Consider the following 14,717-nt stretch of genomic DNA (forward strand, 5'->3'; position numbering starts at 1 on the left):
GCAGTTTTTTCTTTGACTGATTGACGACGTCGATTTTGGAAGCATAGGTTTCTATGTCCCACCAGGTTTGGATATTCTCAGCCACTTTCACATCTTCTGTAAAGGCGAAATGACAAACATTTTGTCTCCTCTTGCCCGTCATGGATCCACTGACTACCCATCCTAGCTCTGTTAGGACGGCGAAAGATTCACTTCGTGTTCCTATCTTGTAGGCCAATGGGCGTTGTAGCTCATAAGCATCTTGACCAAGGATGATGCCAACATCCATCAAGTTGAAGCTTTTGTTGGGTAGAACACTCAAGTGATTGAAGCTTTGCTTCAGCTTGATGTAGTTGTAGTTTGTGTTTCCCAAGTATATTGACGGGTCTGCAAACGCTTCGATTGAACGCACCTTTGAATGCAGTCCCTTTATTTTGAGAGGAACCTTTTCTGTCTTCAGATCCTTTGTTCCGTGTATGCCAGCTTTGTTGAGCGTCAAATCGGCGCCTTGGGCTCGTAACTTCTCTTGCACACTTTGATCGATGAATGAAACTTTTGATCCACAATCGAGAAAAGCATATGTGTTCATTCTGTGGTCACCGCTCTGTATTGAGACAGGAACTATCTGAAAAAAAAAACTATTAACTTCGTTACTCTGGTTGGTTGTTGCTGCGCCTACATTGATTGCCCTCTTCCATCTGGTTTTCTGAGTGTAGCTATCGGTTGTGCTTCTTGATGCATCTATTGATACCGCACACATTGACTTCACAATCTTTGATTGCATGTCCTCTGCTTAGACATCCGTAAAATAAGCGCTGCTTCCTCACTGCTGCGTACCGATCATTCACAGCCATGTTCCTGAATAGTGGACAGTTCCATAATTTATGAGTGCCATCAGCTAGCGGACAGTTATCAATTTGCGTTTGCTTCGTTTCTTTCACGTTCGAACCTGCACTGAAGTTCGATGTTTTCGAGAACCGTTTGTCTCTATTTGTGCTTCTTCGGTCTTCCTTCTCTTCGCTCTCCCTTGAAAGCTGAAAACCCTTCGTGCACAAATGCTATCCTATATAGCCATTTTTCAAACAAAATCAGATCAGGCCAATCTTCATCTTTATCATCAACATAGAAACACCACTTCTCTTTGAGAACTTGAGGTAGTTTATCTACTGCCATATACAGTGTCGAGCTTGATTGCAGATCACCAATCTGCTTGTACTCTTTGAGCACATTCACAAAGTTCGAAACAATAACAGAGGAACTGAGCAGACCTGTTGAGTTGTGAGGTTTCACCTGACTTGCTTTGCGAAGACTCTCCAGTTGTGCATCAAAGATCACATGAGGTCTTCCAAATTTCCTCTCCAGAATGCTCCATGCAGCACCATAGAACTGTCCAGAATAGCCCATTCCAGAGATTGCTGACCTTGCCTTGCCTGTCAGTAGAGCCTTCAGATGGCTCATCTTCTCTGAGTCTGGTATTGGTTGTTGATCCACTGTAGCAATGAACATACTAGACCACTCCGGCCATTCGAGGGGATTTCCATCGAAGTTGTTCAACTTCAGCTTTGGTAGGCTACTGCTACCTGCGTACCCACTGTTTCATCGAAGTAGACCAGCTCTGTAGGAAACGTCCCGGTCATCAACACTTGAGGATCGGTCTCGTAAACTGCGATATCGTGAGAAGTGACTAGGCCTGTTCACTTCAGGGGTTAATTCGAAGCGAGCTGTTGATCGATCTGGTGTTAAAAGGTTGTCGATTTTACTGGCCCAGTCTTAGACACCTCCAGTCTTTGTGGTCCAATTGAAGGGTAATTTGTCTCAAGCACTGGGTGATTGGGAACGAACATCTCCATTCTCCAATGCTGTTTTCTTCAGTTTTGCTCTAGCTCAAGCTCTTCCTCCAGTAAATGATGCTTGGTTTCGATTTCTTTCATCTGCATTTCCAGCTCCAGTTTCCTCCACTCGAACTGTCCCCGTTCCAGTCGCATCTTGGTTTCGATTTCGATATCGAATTTCTTCATCCTTTCCTCGCGCTTTTGCTTTGCTGAAGATGTTTCCTAAACATTCTCAGTCTCTTGGCCGCTTGCTGTTGCTTCATTTTGCACTGTTTGAGCAACTGGGTTGTCCGTTGGGTATTTGTTGTTTCTCTCGTTGTTATTCACTGCTTGAGTTGTGTTGCTTTTCTCTGCATTTATTTCTGGTTGAGTTCCTTTGCTTATATGTGCAAGCCAATGATAGTCAAAACATGCTTTGTACTTTCTCGCTTCTTTCAGAATTTCTTCAACAAAGTCTGCTTAGTACGGCACAAGCTTGTTTCGGCGCTGCAGTTGTTTGGGTATTTTTTTCCTCTAGAAGGTGAACGGTCTGCTGATAGAGGACCTTTAGTTTGTTGGGTCGATCTGAATCTTCAATTATTTTGTAGCCAAGTCTTCGCTTAGTGTTAATTTCTTCCACGAAGACTTGAAGTTTCATGTCGCATCTGTGAGCTGTTGATTGCAACTCCTCTCTGCGGGTTGTGCTTGGATTGTCTAATTGCTGTTTGTTTTCGCTTTGCTTATTCTTTTTCAGCGAGGTTAGCTATTCGACGTTTTTTGTGAATTGCACTCACACCTTTCTCTCTGCCTCACTGGCGTTGCACTGTTGGTTTGTTTGATTCTCTTTGATGGATGCCTTCGGCATTCTCTTCATCAGATTGGACGGCAGTTTGCCTTTCACTCTCCAGGTAACTGGACGAAATGTAACGGCTGCTGTCCCATCAAAGTCAAGGAAAACTTTACACAGTCCAGTTCGTTTCAGTGGTTTCATATCTGTCCGGATAGTGTGTTTTTGCGGTTACCTTTTGTGAACTGTATTATCCGTTATTCTGTGGGTTACCGTTGTTATAGTTGTTGCTCATTTAGTCTTGACAACTAATTGCTCAGCTTTGCTGTATAACAAAATTGTTTCTCTCAGAATAACAAAATATTTCAATCTGAAACAATCAAACTTTTGGTTAATAATTCAATCATAAACCGAAAGTGGAAATTATAATTCCAACAGTTTGTAGCCCTATAACTTGGCTATAGTTATGCAAAGTTTTCAATCTCCTATCAAGTCTCCTTCATGAAAGAGTGCTCAGAGTTTAAATCAATTTTTGAATATTCCGATAATTCAATAACCAACTTTTTGTTTCTCAATTGCCTTCAATTAACAACCAATATCAAAGCTATGCTAGGCTTCGTTAAACTTGGTAAGAAAAACTGACTTTATGCTTTGGACAAAGTTTCTCTCACTTAGGAACTTCGTTCCTCAAAAGAAAAGATTGAGAATATCAAAGTTAATTCTCTTCACAAGTCAAAGTTAAGTTATAACTGTACAATCACTAATATGATCATCAGAAACAAGACAAGATAACAATTAATTTACCGTTCAAAAAAGTGTGCTTCAATACGCACTGCATGTCCGTTTTAATATAACCAAATTATCGAGTTTCAACTGATTTGTGGTAGTTTTTCAAGCTTTAATTGTACTGCCGTACATGTCAAAATTGCGTCTCTGATTGATTGTAGATCACTATGTCGTAAGATTCTCTGAATAATTTAATACAATGAGTTGTGGGTTCAGGATACCTTATACGGTGCCCCACACTCTCTGAATTCGTAGAAAAATTGCAAAATTCATTGAATCTGGCTTACCAAGTTGGGTATCTCTTATTCTGTTAGAGCTCAATTTGTGTGATTGTGAACACTTGAATACTTGACAGTAATAGCGTAGTTCGAGTTTGAGTTTCGTTTTATCTTCATGTATGATGGTTACGTACTAATTATAGTTACTGAATATAAATGTTGAACAAAGTGAACAAATCCGTATGGCTTCGATAGATTGTAGCATTGAATATCGCTTGTCATGCTATTCTAGCTTTAGCGTTTGAAATGGCCTTGAAGCGCTATTCAATTTGGTTGTTGAATTAGTAAGCTCAGCCGCCACATGGGTATAAGTAATTTTCAGACTATACAGGATGATAGCCTGGGCGAACTCTATGACAACAGTATAATCATAAAGAAGAAAAACTGCATATAATAAATTTAAGTATACTGGAGATGCAATGTTTCAGAACTGAAATATGCTTTTACTCTTGAAATGTGCTGGTTCAGCGCTGAAATCTTCTGCGGCTGAAGTCCGGGGGTCTCATGGGTGATTGGAATAAACAGAATCCGCAAAAACTAATTAAATTGGGCCGATCGATATTAGTTATGCAGAAACATAAATATCACGCCATTAGGAAGTCAAGGGAGTAGATTGTCAAAAGGCATCGTCATTTTTTTTCATTTCTCTTGCAACAATTGATCAAATCCTATTTTTCTCAAATGTTGACATTATCCTCGGTTTTTTGCGCAATGAGATATCTCTTAATTCCTAAAAAATTATTGTAGTTTACTTTAAATTTTTATTCTTCGGACTGATTTGTAATGTTATTACATAGAATATATTTTTACAGAAAAGCGTTTCAAAATTTAGACAGAAATTCAAACTTTCTGGCTGGATTAGAACTTGATTTAGAAAAGAAAGGGAATTAAAAGAGATGATTTCCATAACATAAAAGAGCCGTTAAGTTCAGCTTTCTGATTAAAGAATACATTTCTGCTTTTACAAAAAGTACGTTTTCGAAAGCATTAACAAAATAATATAGTTACGACTTAAAATAGCTTTCATCAAAATAGATATCAAAGATTACGCGATCACTTGTTGATGCATACCCAAACCAAATCTAATCGTTAGCAAAAGTCACAAGTGATGAAGTTTAAGGGGAAAAATGAAAAACTGTTGAGGTGATCAAACATTCAAGCAGCAATTCTGTCCTCAATTTGATCTCCGGGCCTATCGGCAGAAAAAGAACAAAATTTTTTAATTCAAGAAAAGTACTAGACTGTTTGCAGCTTTCATACTCTTCTGTATTTTTTTTGCAAAGCTAAATCATGAAAAGTTTTTAAAAAAATGTTTATATGTCTTGTTCTTTGCTTTAATATAATGTCATCTTGATAGCAAATTATTCACTAATTCTATCAATCTTAAAGCTGCACAGCGAATCCTTAGGCTGCAACCAATATGCATAGTTAAGATTTTCAAGTAAGGAGGTGGTTTAAATTAGAGAAAAAATCTGAAAAAGATGAAATTAATGTACCATTAATTTTTCTTTTTAGCAGCTAATTATGTAGAAATAAGAAAAAAGGGGTCAAGCCAACAGTTGAATACTTTCCAATTAAACTTTAGACAAAAGGAAACTAAATTTTGCCCTGCTTCACTGCAATGTAGTTGAATAATGATTTTAGCGCCGTACGACCACCACGACCACCACCACACCACCACCACCAGCAGCAACACCAACACACCACGCCAGCACCAGCACCATATTTTAATGAGTATTCATTGAATACAATTTCTTCTGATTATGATATTTCAAATACTGATTACACAGGAGTTTTCACTTTGGGATTATAATTAGGGTAATTAGATTAGTTCAACTCGCGGATGTTTTTGCCAAAATGTGTTTAGCGGGAAAAACGTACCAGATAAGGAGGGGGTTAGCGGAAAAGATCCGCAACAATTTTGAATTTCATTCGTAGCAAATCGGTCAACGTGTTGCGGAACTTTTGGCCGAATACGATATACATGTAGAAATTAGCCGAATTGATGATAGATTGACAGACGAACACGACAGATTGGTAAATGTTGTAAGTCATTTCTTGTTTCATAGTCACTCGCCGGTTGCTCAACATCGCGTTGACGAATAACGACGTTATCACTGCGCACGTGACAAAAATCGAGCAAACCACAATCATTTGTCGAACAATTTCAAAATCGCGTCGGTTTTGACGCCCGACACTATCCGAGCTCTGTTTTCGGTTTCGTCGTTTTGCGGTGATTCGAAGTTTAATGATGGTAATAGTCGTGAACAAGAACACAGTTAGAATGGGAATAATACCGTTTATGAATACGCTGTATTTTGGGCGAATATTGTGGAAAAAATTGCGAGATATGATGTTGAATTTGCGGAACCTGTGATACATTTCTTTTTCCCTCTGACTTGTATTTAAAATATGTTAACAAGTTTCTTGACTCGAGGCAATTATGATTAATCATGACCAATAAAAGCGCGCAGCCGGGGGGGCACGTGGACGCGTTCAAGATACCAAAAAACATCTACTACTCTACTACCCCACCACTAAAAGTGTATTATGACACCTACTTATAAATTATGTGTTGTTATACAGTACGTTAAAATTGGAAGCGCAAAATTTCGAATTGCCCAGGTTGTAATCATAACAACCTGAGCAGCCTAATAAAAACATGCACAGTCAAAATTGACATGTATTCATGCCATGTCAATACCCGTCGTCGAGGTATACCACAAAATTTCCGTTTTACTTAAAATCTATTGGAATCCAGAAACATAAAATTTGCTAAAATAGGAGACAAGCTTAGTGGCCATTTTTTGCAAAAGTGGTTCAGCCGTTTTTGCGGAATTGAGATGCTTTCAATTTCGAAATTAGGTCAAGTTCGACAACACTTTATTGCTCATTTTTGGTAACCATTTTCGCACTAATTGTATCTATTATCCACAATTGTGCCTTATTCAGTGCGTGCTTTTGAGCATGCAAAAGTGGTTTAAAGCTTTATAAATTGCACATGTCAAAATGTTTAAAAGCCTTATAATACAGCATATGGAAGCGGAAGCGACATTATCATTTATCACTAATTTGAGAAGTTGTAGTAAGAAATTGTCACTACATTATGTTTGAGTAAGCTATTCGTTTTGAATTGTGGGTACTTGCATTATAGCTGATCAATACACATAGCATCCCAAATCACATATCTGAACACGAGAGAGACGGACAGAGAAATAGAGACATCAAATGCAGAAATTGCAGGAAAAAAATCATATAGAATTGATCATTCTTATTGATGTGAATAAACTGATGCGAATACTTCATCATTCAAATTAATGTGAATAACAACATTGACTTCTGATAAAATACTCTGTGTTCTCGAACACTTCAATTCAACAATTACTTAAAATAGTACTTAGGAAACAAAAATACGGCTCAAAAATTAAATAAAATATGAGAATCAAGGAAAATAAAATACGAGAATTAAAAAATACGGCTTTCGGATTGTAGTGATCCGATACCAGATCGTGTGCTGCTCTTTTTCCTACCTAAAATTCAAAACAATTAAAAACATTGTGGCAGTTTTATCAAAGCCCTATAGGGTATTTTATTAAGCTTTAAAACACTTTTAATCAAATCAGCGAGTTTGTTGTTCTTATATTAAACTTAAGTGCTATCAATTACTAAAGCTTTAGACCACTTTTAGATGCTCCAAAGCACGCTTCAAGTTTGGCACAATTGCAGGTTGTAGATACCTTCAAGGCGGATTAGAGATACATTCAATGCTGAATAAAGGTACTCTCAGTGCGAATAAGAGATGCCTAAATCCAACAAGAAAGTTTTCTATTTCTCGCAAAAAGAAAACAAGATACAAACTTGCATCTCTAATTCGCCGTTGAAATTGGACTCTTTTGCGAACACCAATGGCACTATTCCCCTCATTTTCATTGATTTTGCTCAAGTATCTATTTTTTGCAACATTATTACAATTTCAATGTATTAATATAAGAAAAAAGTAGGAAGGATACACAGATAGGGCAGATCTGCCCGTGAAAATTTGGGTATACTTCTGCTGCGTAATGGCCCTCGATATCAGCTATGTTTGCTCGTAGATCTTTTAATCAACTTTTGCTCACTTGAAACCAATTATGATCAGCTTTTTTTCCTTTGGAATTGTCTCTAGTAAACTTATGTGCTCAAGGCAGTCTATGATTGAGCCTTTATGACGCTAAAAACTCCTCAGATCAGAATATATGAGACCAAATGAATTCTGATTGGACAACAGCAATACTTTATGCGTTCTATCTTATTGCAAGTGGGCTCTCTAAATCCACTAAACAATTTCGGCCGATTATAAACAAATTTAATAATATCTCATTTTTACTGCATTATTTATATCTAAGCCTTGGTAAATGCAAATTTCAGGGTAAATTCCTGCTGTAGCATGGAAAAATGCATAATCTTTAAAGCGCATTAGATAAAAGGCCATTTCTTTGATCAGAATAAGCATCCTTCCAGTGCTGAACACCATGAAAAAGCAATATTAAACTAGCGAAGTCATAGGCAATTCTTAGTGATCACGCTACGTGATTATTAAAATTGTCAAAAAAACTAAATCAGATATGGAAATTTGACGTGCTCACATTAGAATAATAGTCTGTATAGAGTAGTCAGAAAACTTTTTGTCCCACAAATGTGAGAATTTTTGTGAGAAAAGAAACAAAAAAATTTCCTTTTTGAGCTCTACATTAGGTCAACTCCAAGCACATCAATCAGATATTTTTGCACTTTCTGCTTTATGTGAAAATAAGTCTTACACTGTTATCGCCAAGTGCTCAAAACTAAAGAGAGGGGCCAATTTTCTACTAATCACAGTATTGCATTTTCTTTTGAGGAAACTGCTTTGGGAAGTCGGGAAAAATTGCTTCGATAACCGCTGTTTAGATTTCCACTTGTGATGCAATAACAGCAACTACTCTAAACAAAACGATTGAAAATTGGAGTATATGAATCTTGACAACAATAAGAAGACCATACATGGTTCTGAATAATCATACATAGATCCTTAGTGGTTCATACAAATTCCCCTAAAACAAAACAAGTTCCCCTAAAAAATAGCCGTGGTCAGCGATGCTCATAAATGAAACCTCACCGATGATGGCATGTTCTCATTTTTTCTAGATTTTTTTAGTATTGATATATTTTATCTTTTATTGTACACATTCAATGGAACGTTCAGTTCAGCGTTCGACTACAGGTTTTCCTTAAAAAAGACCGCTGAATAAAGACATCGCTGAAAAAAGACGTCTGAATAAAGTCATCTGTGAAAAAATGAGCTCCGAATAAGGCCATTGCTTAAAAAGTCCTCTGAATAAAGACCTCTCTGGAAAAATGAGCTCTAAATAAAGAAGTCTCTGAAAAAAAACTAGCTCTAAATAAAGATGGTTTTGAAAAAAAAACCATGAATAAAGCCAATTCTGATTTTTAAAATGAGCTCAAAACAAAGCCGTCTCCGAACAAACCGACCCATGAGTAAAGTTATCTATGAAAAAAAAAGACCTCTGAATACCCAATGAAATGAAACTTGAAACACCTTGATTAGAAGCTTATTAAAACTTGACAAATCTTGATAAGATCTTGATAAGATTCTCGGTAAAACGTCAACATGTGTACGGGCATCCAAGGTCTTTGCAAAAAATTCGAGAAATGAGATCTTGATAAGATAGACAAGGAAGTATCTTGAAGATCTTAGCAAGATTTGCCAAGTTTTATGGATTTGAAAACAAGAATTAATAAGATTATGCCAGAACTGTCGAAAAATTTCCAATAATCGATTTAAAAAATCGACGTTGAGATTTTCCAGTATGTACTATGTGTTTCTTCCATCCTCCTTTTTCATTCCGGCATGGGACCGGAAGTGGCGTAAGTACTGGAATGAGTTATTGGAGTACGGATATCGTTCGGTAAAAAAACGCACAAAAAGATATCTCTGAACAATTGAGCTCTGAATGAAGACATCTCTGAAAAAAGACCTCTGAATAAAGACATCTGAAAAAAGAAGGGAGAGAAAAAGAAACGACTCCTAAACCTGCAAATGTTGTCAATAGGCGAAAGGCGATACACGAACAAAGCAGGACTCGTCCAGAGAATCATTGAAACGTAGGCAACAGTCGTCGCAATTACGCATACTTTCGGTTTTCCATATTCCCGATATTTAAAGGGAAACAAAACGGCCAAACATTTATCCAAGCTGAACAAAACAGTTACGTAATACGAACTCAATGTTGTCGCCCACGTGAAGTGATTTCCGATAGCGCAAATTACATCATTCAATGACGTCATTTCGAAACCGAAAAGTGGCAGCAAAAGGTCAATCACGCCGTCGTAAATAACGGTCAGAAGGTCAGTTAACGCCAAACTGAACATGAAAGCTGCTCCAGAGGTCAAATTGTCCCATTGAGAAATTACGAGCATTGTGAGAAAATTTCCAGCGATTCCGAACAACGACAAAATTGCAGATAGAATTTTGAGTCCTGATTCCAAATGGTACGATTTGGGAAACACTTCCCGCCAGTTTTCCAAGGAAATCTCGTCATCTTCAGTCATATTTGCGGTCACTAAAAATTCCATTTTTGAGACTGAAGTGAGCTATTTTTCAAACTCTATAAGATTGAATTGTTAAAAGGCGGTGCTGAACTTTAGCGGAGTCAAAATAACAAATTACTTTTTTTGATTCGAATTTTTTATCCAAAAAGGTCGTATGTTCCTCCTTTTTTGAGAGGGTACCAATTGAATAATTTAAATCGACAAAAAGAGGGAACTAAATAGTAAAAAATAATTAAATTTCATAATAAATGAAGCTCTTAGGCACATCCCCGATTAATTTTTAAAAAATGACTGATTTTTATGATCAAATGTTCATTCTATGATAATTCTTCCTTTGAAGTTAACCAAAAGTAAGGCAGTTTCACTAAATTCATCGTATTCGTAGTTTTTGAAGAAAGCAAAATTTTTTTCGTTTTGATCAATTTATCGTCGCAGGGGAAATTGATAGCAATCAGTTTTTAACCAGTACCTTTTGAAAACAGAAAGTGGTCAACTTTTTCATCTCCATCAAACGCTTAAATTGTTCACTGACCAATAAAAGTTCAAAATTGAGGGGAAAGGTCGACCAGGTTGAGGTGTTTGTTAATCAGAATGATTCATACAGTATTTAAATCAGCCATGATCAGACCCATCCAGAAGAAAATCAGCCATGATCAAACCCGTCCAAAAAATGATCAGCCATGATCAGACCCGTCCAAACAATGATCGGCCATGATCAGACCCGTCCAAACAATGATCGGCCATGATCTGATCTTACTTCGTTTTTAGGCAAACACACAATAATCAGCCATGAACAGGAAAAAAGTCAATCATCGAAAGACTTGAACTCGTTTTAAAGTTTTGCTCCTTTTAAACTTGTTTTCAGATAGATCCATCAAAAGTATATTTATATACAGGTACACCTGGCGAAAGACAATTTCTCTACTTTATTTTTCTAGAAATAATTATTTCGGAAACGACACTCTTTTTTCGATTTAGCTGCCTCAGTATTTGAAAAATTGTGATTTTGAAGTGAAAAGACGTGTACTTTTTCCGCATTTTTCAGGCCTCAAATATGTATCCTTATTTTTGACCATATTTGGCAAACACTAAAATCAAGTTATTGTGTAGTTAATCGTGTTTTGCGAGAGGCATCGTGCGCTCAATGAAACAAAAATTCATAAAAATTTTACCCAGAGATTTATTGTCAGAGATATTTAGCGCTGCCAAGAGTTACTTGCATTCCTCAGCAGGTCGTCAATTTTGCGCTGATAAGAAAAGATATTTGAAAAACATTAATACTTCAAAGAGATTACTCAAGCATGTGACTGAAAACGTTTAATGATTGTTTTGATCAGAACTATTTGTCTAAATTCAATGCCTATTTGCTCACGCAAGCAGCAACAGCATGAGATTTGTCGGTTTAAAAAATTGACAAAAAATCGTGTTTGCGTGAAAGACAGATTGTGGTTCGTTTATTATTTGCTAAAATGAGTAAAACTTTCATCAAAGTAGATTTCAATATATGTGGTAGATTCGCTGATTTTGATCTGAGTTCATTAAAAATATTATCAATTAAAGCGAAACAAAAATGGGGTTTAAAAGATAAAAAATTCATCGCTTAAATATGACACCAAATTGGCTGTTGAAGTGTTCTGAGAATAGAAGTTACTAAACTGGGTCGGAACCATAAGTGTTCATCGAAACAATATCTGGTTGCTTTTTGCATTGATTTTCTATTGCTCAATTGTGGTGGGCCAATCAAGTTTACAACGGAAATAAAATTCAAGTAATTCCAATTTTTTACACCTTTAGTTCTTTTTACACTCTTTTTTCCACTTTTTCCACCTTTATTAACGGTAGCACTATCAGTGTAAACGTATTTTTTTACACTCTTTTATTTTTCCCCTTTATTTTTCAATAAAATCCTCGACCAAGTTCTCGTCGGAATTGACATGAATCTATAACAACCGGGCATATTAATGCGAGTTGTTGTTATAAGCCCGTTTTATCAATCGCTAGATAGTCTATTTTCGGCTATCTGACATCCTCAGATTTTTTTGGCTATGTGGGACGTTTGCAATCTGAAATGACATCAGATGACCTTTCATGTACCTCTACTCACTTTTTTACAATTGAGTGTAAGATACAGGTTGGAGGCAATAACGACAGAAATCCAAAATACCATATCAATCACTGATCATGATTTTGAGTCATCAAAAACCGTGATAAAAATCTGCAGTCAAATAAATATGCTCAGTTAATGCTCTGTGGTCAGATTTTGGTGCAACTTATGCCCAGACTTTGGTCTCTGATCAGACCGCAGTGCGACCATTGTCCATACTTTCGTGCGACCTATGATCAGACCATAGTGCGACTTTGCCCTCTGATCAGACCGTAGTGCGACCATTGTCCCAGTGTGCAACCCAAATGGTCTGATCAGAGCGCTCTAGGGTCGCGCACCTAAACCTGGGTCAGTAATTTGTCAAATAAATTTATTGATCCAAAATTAACATTGTGGCTAGCTTAAAAACAACATTTAACAATAATTAATAATTTTTTGCTGTTTTATAATTTTTCACAATAATTTTGTTGAAAACTATGCCCAGTTTCTGTTAAGTGATATCAGATTATAAAGAAGTTAAAAATGCTTAGCATTGAGTTTAAGAAATTGTGGAATAAACAAATGCATTTCGATCTCTGGAACCGAATTCTAGTGACCTCTTTAGAAATGCAACCTTTGCGCAGTTATTAAGAGTAAAGTTCACTTGATCAAAGTTTTGCCAAACTTTGTCCAGAGAATTATCTGAATTCGGCAATGCGTGACGTCACTCGAGAACCAACACATTTTCTCCGTCTTATCAACATTAATGTTGACCACAAACACACCCGTGGTTAGAATTTTAAACGTATTTAAACTATTTAACTAGTTTATAACTACTTCATGACTTTATTATATTGATTAAGCATCTGCAGTTTAACAGCTTCAGTACAATCTACAAAGCTAAACACAAATCAAACAAAGAACAACTTTTCACCGTTTGAAGTGCTCAAAATTATATCGTTTACCATAAAATGAATGAAAAGTTACAATTATTTTTTGAGCTTTTTTATTTGCTGGCTCAATTATTGTACGAATACTGTGTTTCTTTCGTGCGCTTATTTTACAAAGGTCCTGAAAAATCGATAAAAGATCAAGTTGTGCTCATAACTGGCGCTGGAAGTGGCTTAGGACGTCTCGTATCAATAAAACTTGCTAAAAAGGGCGCAAAAATTGTTGGATGGGACATTAACGAGGAGGGCTTAAGAGAAACCCAAACACTTATCAATTCAGAGTTTCCAGAATCGGAACAGGACAATGATCGATTCACGTTTGCAAAAGTTGACATCACGAATCGGCATCAAGTTTACGAAGAGGCAGAAAAGATAGGAAAGCCGGTGGACATTCTGATCAACAATGCTGGCATCGTGACCAGAAACAAGTTCATCGCTGACAAGGATGACGTTGGAATCATCAAGACATTCGAGGTCAACATCATTTCCCATTTTTGGACTTTAAAAGCGTTTTTACCCAAAATGATGGAGCAAAATAGAGGGCATATTGTTACGATTGCAAGCGTCGCGGGTTATGGGGGTTCAGCTCGACTTACAGACTACAATGCGAGCAAGTTCGCAGCTGTCGGGTTCCACGAGTCGATCGTTTTTGAGCTCCGAGAGCAGGGATTTACAGACACGATTCCTTGTACTATCGTGTGCCCGTATATCATTGACACTGGAATGTTTGCAGGTTGTGGGAAAAACAAAATCGACTTTCTTTTGCCCATTTTGCAGCCTGATTACGTTGCAAATAAAATCGTAGAGGGCATTTTGTACAACCAGAGAGAGGTCATTGTGCCCAAACTTTGCGGGGTGGTTGCGGCCACTAAGTTTTTGGTGCCAAATGAAGGCTGGATGAAACTGATAATTGGGCTGGGGGTTCTTCGGGTGTTCAGCACTTTGGTCGGTCGAAGCAAGGATGATAAAGATGATGATTAAATATGTTTGCTCATTCGATCCTATACCGAAGTTTTGAAACGTTCAGCTCATAGCCGATTTTCACTGACTTGTTGATTAATTGATTGCAAGATCACAAATCAGTTAGGATAAAATCAATTTTTGGTAGACGTACTTCGGTATAAGATTTAATTTGAAACAATATGAAAACTCTCGCGGGACAAAAGAAAAACTTACTAAACTTTTATGTTCAAAACTGGTTAAACTTGAATTCTTATTTTGAAAAATATAGAAAACTTGTTCACGGGTACTCGTTGATGATTTGATTTTATATTCATAGCAGAACAGATGCTCACTAATTCCATGAAACTATTTTTTTTATTGTTGAGATATTATTGAGAATAATATTGTTGAGATAAATTTCGTCTTTGGTCTTAATTTAGGTACACATATTCAACAAACTTACAATATCAGCTGACGAGTAATTAAATCCTTTTAAAAAGTGCTGAAAACTTT

General features: G+C 36.8%; 1 pseudogene; it reads left to right on the top strand.

Moving 5' to 3' along the window:
- The first annotated feature begins 13,159 nt into the window (after window positions 1-13,159).
- LOC142352192 (short-chain dehydrogenase/reductase family 16C member 6 pseudogene) lies at window positions 13,160-14,717 on the top strand (annotated as a pseudogene).

Source organism: Convolutriloba macropyga, chromosome 13 (genome assembly GCF_964194025.1).
Source record: "Convolutriloba macropyga chromosome 13, txConMacr16.3, whole genome shotgun sequence".
Classification (NCBI taxonomy): Eukaryota; Metazoa; Xenacoelomorpha; order Acoela; family Convolutidae; genus Convolutriloba; species Convolutriloba macropyga.